We start from the raw sequence: 7,309 nt of genomic DNA on the forward strand, positions 1-7,309 counted from the left end.
CTTGGTCAATACAGCTAGGCATACGAGCTAAGACAACATTACGGCAAAGATTAATCCGTTTCCGACAAAATGGCATGGCGGCGACCAGTAGAGCTGGCCATATGAGCTCCAAGGACAAATTATAAATACTTCCTTCGAGTGCATAGGGTTAGCAACATAATTTTTAGGTTATGATGTAATGGTTTTGTAGAATTCAGGATAAATAGGAACACCGCATTTCCGTCCCCATTCACCCACTACAATAGTCCACTAAAATGTCATATTATTGTGTAGTAATATTGTAGTACAATTATAATGTTACTTGTACCAATGTTACTTATCAAACGGTGCAAGGAAAATAAAATTAATTTTCGTGTTCTTTCCGGGGAACTCAACTCATCTAACACAGCCATTTGACGTTGTCTTTATTAGGCAAATGAAGATGATGTGGCGAAATATTGTAGAAGAATGGAAAATAAAAGGAATGGTAAAGGAGAGTTATCCGTCCCGAAAGACCGATTCATTTCCCTTCTGAAACGCTTTTACGACTCTTTAACCCTTTCAGTCCCAGACATTGTGATTTTAGAGGGGAAAAATCAAACTCTTAAAACTAAGTTGTTCTAAGTCAAAATATACAAAAAACATTTTTTTAAATTTTGTTGTTATTATATTTACTAAATATAAGATGTCAATGATTATGGACAATGTGACTAAAAGGGCATGGTGTTATATTTAGAAATAAAGCAATAATCGTGCTGAAAATGTCTTTATTTCTCAAGGAAATACACAAAACCTAAATATGTTACAAAGTAAATGGTTGGTTTTATCATTTTACATGAAAATCGAAGCAGCAATTTCTGTCCTTTTACAGACATAAGTATATGTCACATTTCTGGCATCTGAAGTGTGATTTTCCCTTACATCCTTTTGACTTGCATCTGTCAGCTTCTTTCTTTCCTGAATGCACGGGTAGGTGGTCAACTGTGTCGAACTGCACAGCCTTAGATGGTCTTGATTCATAATTTTTTGGAGCCTTGTGTGGTTACTGTGCCTCTATGTCTGCAGAGCTATGCCTCCCTCTTTTCCGGCCAGGACTTTGTAGGGTTCTCCCTACTTCTACTAGGTTTGTAACGACTGACATGTGAAACTCCATGAGATCCATAACTTTCTTCTTACTTATGTTGCAAAGATCACAGTCACGTTTGTATTCCAGCCAGTTGTTAGTGACACTCAAATTAATGAAATGGAATATAACCCTAAGTGCCCACTTGCGGGACCTGATGAATGTTTTATACAGAGCAACCAAAAAATCAGTTTTGTCTACTCCTCCCATTGAGCAATTGTACAATCGAATTACCACTGGCATCTCTATATCAACAAACTTCTTTTGATCTTTACCCCATCGAGTAGCAAGATCTGGAGTTCCTACTCCAATAAAGTTAGAAACCATGTTCACTGGCTTGTTGTCAAACCATCGCGTCATAACGACATCCTTGTCTTCACTGACTATTTCCTGCATTGTACCTCGACCTCTAGCTTGCATATCTGTCAAAGACATGAAGGGGGGTCTAGAAAATCTATGCACTTGTGCTGTCCCTGCCGCAAGAATATTCCTCAATTTCAATGCTTGCATAAAATGATAAGTAACAAACCAGTTATCTATATACAACTCTGACCTAGGACTTACATTTCCAGCAAGATGAAGAACAACTGATGGTCCCAGTCCATAATCCAATAGATGTGAAGCATTCACTTCTGTGGTCTTTGATCGATATATTATAAAATCATAAATAAGACCACTTTCCCCGCAAAGAAGAAAGACTGAGGCCCCACCGAATAGGGTTGAAAAAAAGGAAATGTGATTGCAGGATTTGATAATAATTGTAGTATTGTGCCACTAAAACGCATAAGATTTCTTGATATGCTACCTTCTACTGATCGTATCGATACAGATGAAAAAGAAAAAAGTGATCACGTTCAAGCTATTGATGATGGCTTTAAAGATCTACTCAAGACACTCTGCCACTGTACCAAATATTAAACAGAGAAGAGAAAAGTGTCTGTTACATCTGGCAAAAGTATTGGTGTTTTAGACGTTCAAGGACCTGAACCTGAGGACGTAAATGAACCTTCTACTAGCATCAAGGTACCCAAAACAACAATGAAAACTAAGAAAATAAAGCGACCAGCAAATATTTTACATTATGAAGATTCGGACAAATATTCTCTAGAAGACAGCAATTTTGAACTAATACTGTCCACAACACCAGAAGATGAACCATACTTAAAATCTCCATCACTGTTTCTAAAATAAAAAGGCACTATTTGAATTAGTGACATTTTTAATCATTTAATTGTTTGGGAAGAAAACTAACAATTTCAGCCTGTATGTTTGCAGGACAATAGAACCTGATAATAACGATGGATGCATTGAATAATGATAATTGAATGGATATACAAATAAAACAAACCGTCAGATTTTGTTCGTACAGATAAAGAGGATTTTTTAGCCCTGAGGATATTTTTTGAAATTAGAAAAACGTGCTGAAGACTCCACTTTTTCAAAGTTCGAAGTTTCCATTACATTTAACAACGATTTGACTACGAACACTTTATTGAACTATTAAGATTGTTTTAAAACACTTATTTTCTTTTTCAAATGTTGTTTTTATGTATGATAAGTAATTAATAAATCATTTGTTCATTATTGAGCGATTTTATTCATCACACAATAGTGTGAATCGAAACAAAATAGTTTTAATATATATGTTCTTATTCACCCTGCAGTAACGGAAATAATTTCATGTTTTTACTATAGTTATAGAGTCTAAAACAAAACAACTAGTGCATATATTATAGAGGTGTTCAAGATCTGTCATCTGATACATTTTCCAACTCTTTATTTTACAAAATTATGTAGATAATGTACCATAAATACTAAAAAAGTGTTCCTATTCACCCCATTTTACGGTACTAATGATCGAAAGAGATGATGTATTTGATATTGATAATCGAAGGAAGCAATAATTTCTGTATTATTTGTACAAGATGTGGTTTACTGTAATCTAGAATTATACAGGATGCATCAAAATCTCTACACAAGCTTTAGTATCGTTCAATGGAAAAAGGGGGTTTTAGCCTAAGGATTTGGCGACCCTCGCGTCCCAACGTGCACACATCGTCACAGCCACAGCCTGGCCTACCTGCCGTCACTTTTGTATCAATGACGCATATACTAGGTTTCAACTGCTAATTTTTACATGTTTATGTTAGGTTTATATTTTTGTAATATTTTATTTTATGAAAATAGAATCCAATCAAGAAGTGCCTACGACATTCTTGACGTACCTTAGAAATAATGGGGTCAGTGATCAACTCAACTATTTAATATCAGTTACTTAGACATTTCAATAAACACATGTTAATAAATCAAATAAATAATATTATATTACAAAAATACAACATGATAACGATGCTAGAATATTTTAAATGATAAATAAAAATCATAATATCATTTTAATTGTAGGAATTATGTTAAATATTAAACATATAGATTAATAATTCTCGTTTTTAGATTAACTGTACGCTAATCTCGTTATCGTTTTGTGATTTTGTAATATATACTATTTATGTTCTTTATTAACAAGTGCTTATTAAAATAAATTATGAGTAACGGATACTACCAAGTTGAGTTGGTCATTGGCCCCTTTGTTACGATACGTCAGGAATGTCGTAGTTATTTCCTGTTGGGACTCTATTTTCATAAAATAAAATGCAGATTTAAAAAATTACAAAAATTATTAACCAAACATAAAAATGATTAAAAAAAATAGTAGTTTTGCAGGACATACGTGAGTCATCGGCACAGGGACGGGAGGTAGGGCGGGCTGCGCATGTTACGGTGTGTGTGCGTTCAAGGGTTGTCTTGTAATCCTCAGGGGCTCTTGAGATAGCTCACAAACTATAAATGCAACCAATCAATAGTCTATCTCTTTTAGTTTACCATCAGGCTGTTAAACTATCTCTGATATTTCAGAATCCAGTAAAGATATAAAACTAAAATTTGGCACTATTAATTTTTTTGTAGTCTAATGACAAGGTAAAAATTAGTATAATATACCAGGTTTTAAGATGGCGAATGGCGAATACCTTTTGCACTACACAGTTAAAAAAGCTTACATCTTCATTGTTTTTGGCTGATTTTTATGTTTTAGATAAAAATATTATCTATTGATATTCTTAAAAAAATATTCATAGTGTTATTATTTTTTGCGGTATTAAGTTTTAAAAACTTCTAAAAACCGTCAATCATCTTGAAACATTATATGATAATATAATATTAATTTTTATCTTGATTTTAAACTACAAGAATAATAATTGAATCAAATTTGAATTGTATATCCATACTGGTTTCTGAAATAAAAAATAAAACTATAGTACACATATAGACAGAGAGCTGGTAGAACGAACAGATATGGTTGCAAACTTTAGATTATTGGTTGCATTTAGTTTTTAGTTCCTCTTCGTCCATGGAATGATATCCTAAAGTTTGTGTAGAGAATTTTGTTACACTCTTTGCAGAGTGTTTCTATCACTAAATACAATTTTTTTTATTTATATTTTGTTCTCGTCGCATTAAATTATTCGATTGTTTAGTTGCGTATATTCATAAATGTGTTTAGATTTTGCATTTTGGCAAATGCTCATACAATTATATGGCACCATAATAAACGGGAATTTCGGTTTAGGTAGCTTATAAAATGTTATAGGAGTCAAATGAGTTGTAAACAACTATATTATTTAATCAGCACCACCTGTATTCTCCCTCTAGAGCCAAGCTCTTTCTGTTATTTTTCTTACTTTCTTTGGTTATAAATATGGAAATGTGAGTATTTAATATACGCACTATGGAGATATAATGTGCGAAGTTCTCGATGAAACGATTAAGGTGCCATTTTATTGATTTTATACTTGCTATAACTGTGGTTAATCGATAAATAATAATAACGCCAATTATATTTTAATTTAATGTGATTTTTATACTTTTTGTTTGGGTTTATTGACTTTGTTTATTGAACTGGTTGAACAAAATAACCTTACATTAATATACAGTTTACCTAACGAGTAGATAGATACAACTTGATATATTTTTGTTCAAAACTAAATACATCCATTAGATTGTTTGTAAAATGTGATTGATGTCTGTCTCACACGCCTGCATACTAATTATCCGAATGAACCGAGTTACAATCGGAAATTTTGGATAAATTATGGTATTTATACAAACAACACTTTTTTATTGTAATATTTGTAACATTTATAACAAAATGTTTTAAAAATAAATTTATTTCAAACACATACTGTATGTCTCAAAATTTATTCGTAACAAGTTGTTTTTTGAATCAAGGCCCAAATAACATACTTTTACAAGCACTGCCTCATTAAAAAAAGAAGGAAAATCAAAACACACATCTGCAAAAAACCATTAACTATATTTTACAGCAAACATTACAAAATTGCAGCATTTTTATTTGTGTTAATTTTTGTTTGTGTTCAGCAAAAGCATTGCATCACCAGTCCTTGTAACAAAGATTTAAAATTATTTTTGTAAGGCACTGGAGAATATATTATTATATTCATGTCATATATCTAGTTTTCAAGCCAAGAGACGTTGTTCGACGCTGATAAAGGAAGTCGAACACCTGATATAATCTACAGAAGAGGTGATGATTTTGTAATATTGACACTTAGTAAGTGGAATTACTATCTGGCGTGGTTTGAATGCCGTGTAAAAGGTCAAGAATAGAGCTAACAACTCACTGAATACAGTGTAGCTGTTAATTATAACATTCAATGCTGTTATATTGAGTGATCTTGACTAGTCGTAACAAAATAGCACACACTGCGGTATCTGCCGCAGTCAAGTATTACACCACTGGACAATGACTAAATATCACATAATCACATAATGTGCAAGTAGAAAATGTTTCTCTTCGTGCAAGATCACTTTAAGAGATTGCAGATATTTACTGAGTTTGAGCCCTACATCTTTGTTCTTTATGGAAATTACAACTAGACTTCTGTAAGTCTTGCAGTCTTATGTGAGTTTTATAAGGTGGAGCATAATACCAAAGTACCCTAAGGCTGAATTTGTTTGGGACAATTACCGGCTATGGTCCAGACAGAGGTGCGTAATGTATACCTATATAAACAATAGAGTTTTGGGAGTGGCAAAAGTCCTGTAATCTGTATAACTGTGAGAAAGTTGATTGAATTAAATTGGATCTGTATTGCGTGGATTATTCTTAAAAAGAATAAGAACAAATCAATCAGGCTGGTGAGAAATACTAAGATTGGATACTTTGGTACTATCCGGATGCCACTATTTTTTGAACAGTTTTTCTTATCCAGGACATAAAAAACCACATTATAAGAAAGAGCAGACTTTATTTGACTTTCTGTGAAAATTATATGTCATTATTCTTTATAGTAATGTAGTTTTTTAGGTTCTGGATGAGAAAAACTGTTAAAAAGTAGTGGTATCCGCATAGTACCAAAGTACCCCATGGCTGAATTTGTTTGGGACAATTACCGACTATGATCCAAACAGAGGTGCGTAATGTATATCCATATACAAAACGCAATAGTTATATTATAATCTAGTTGAACTAGGGTAATGAGAAGGAGAAACTGCTTCTTTTACTTAACTTGTAGTCTATGTTGTAGGGCTGCAATTTTGTTAATAAGAAGTGTTCAGGTTTAGTTTCTTGAAAGACCAACTAAAGGATAATTTTACTAAGTCAGTAAGAGATTAATTAACAAAATCACTTCATTGACTAATTAGAGCACTTTAAATACAATTCTGGTAGGATGCAAGTACAATGCCGTGAGTCGAGAGTTATTCTGCACTGTTACCTATCGGAATGTCGAGGCATTAATTAGCAGGCATTGGTCTCGTGAGAAAGTAATGTAGGAAATTATTTAATGTAGAGTCGCAAAAAGCAAAGCTCGAGTCCAGGCAGGATGCCCAAGAAGCCGGTTCAGTGATTTATAAAACTCACTTCGATTTGTGTTCCCAATTAACATGGACCCGACACCACAAAAAACTAACACGTCCCCCCCGAAAAGATAACAGTGGGTCAATAAAACATGATTCGACTAATATTTCGGATTGTCTTGACAATACAGTGAAGAATGCGAGGACGTTCGTTAAAATATCTTCGGTGCTTGTCGATAAAGACATAATTTGCAGCGGTTGTCCCCTTCTCATGCAAGAGACATAACTCGGTTTGCTTAGCAAAATTTTCTTAAATTTACTTTTAGTTATGAC

The sequence above is a fragment of the Homalodisca vitripennis genome, chromosome 1, assembly GCF_021130785.1.
Source record: "Homalodisca vitripennis isolate AUS2020 chromosome 1, UT_GWSS_2.1, whole genome shotgun sequence".
NCBI lineage: Eukaryota > Metazoa > Arthropoda > Insecta > Hemiptera > Cicadellidae > Homalodisca > Homalodisca vitripennis.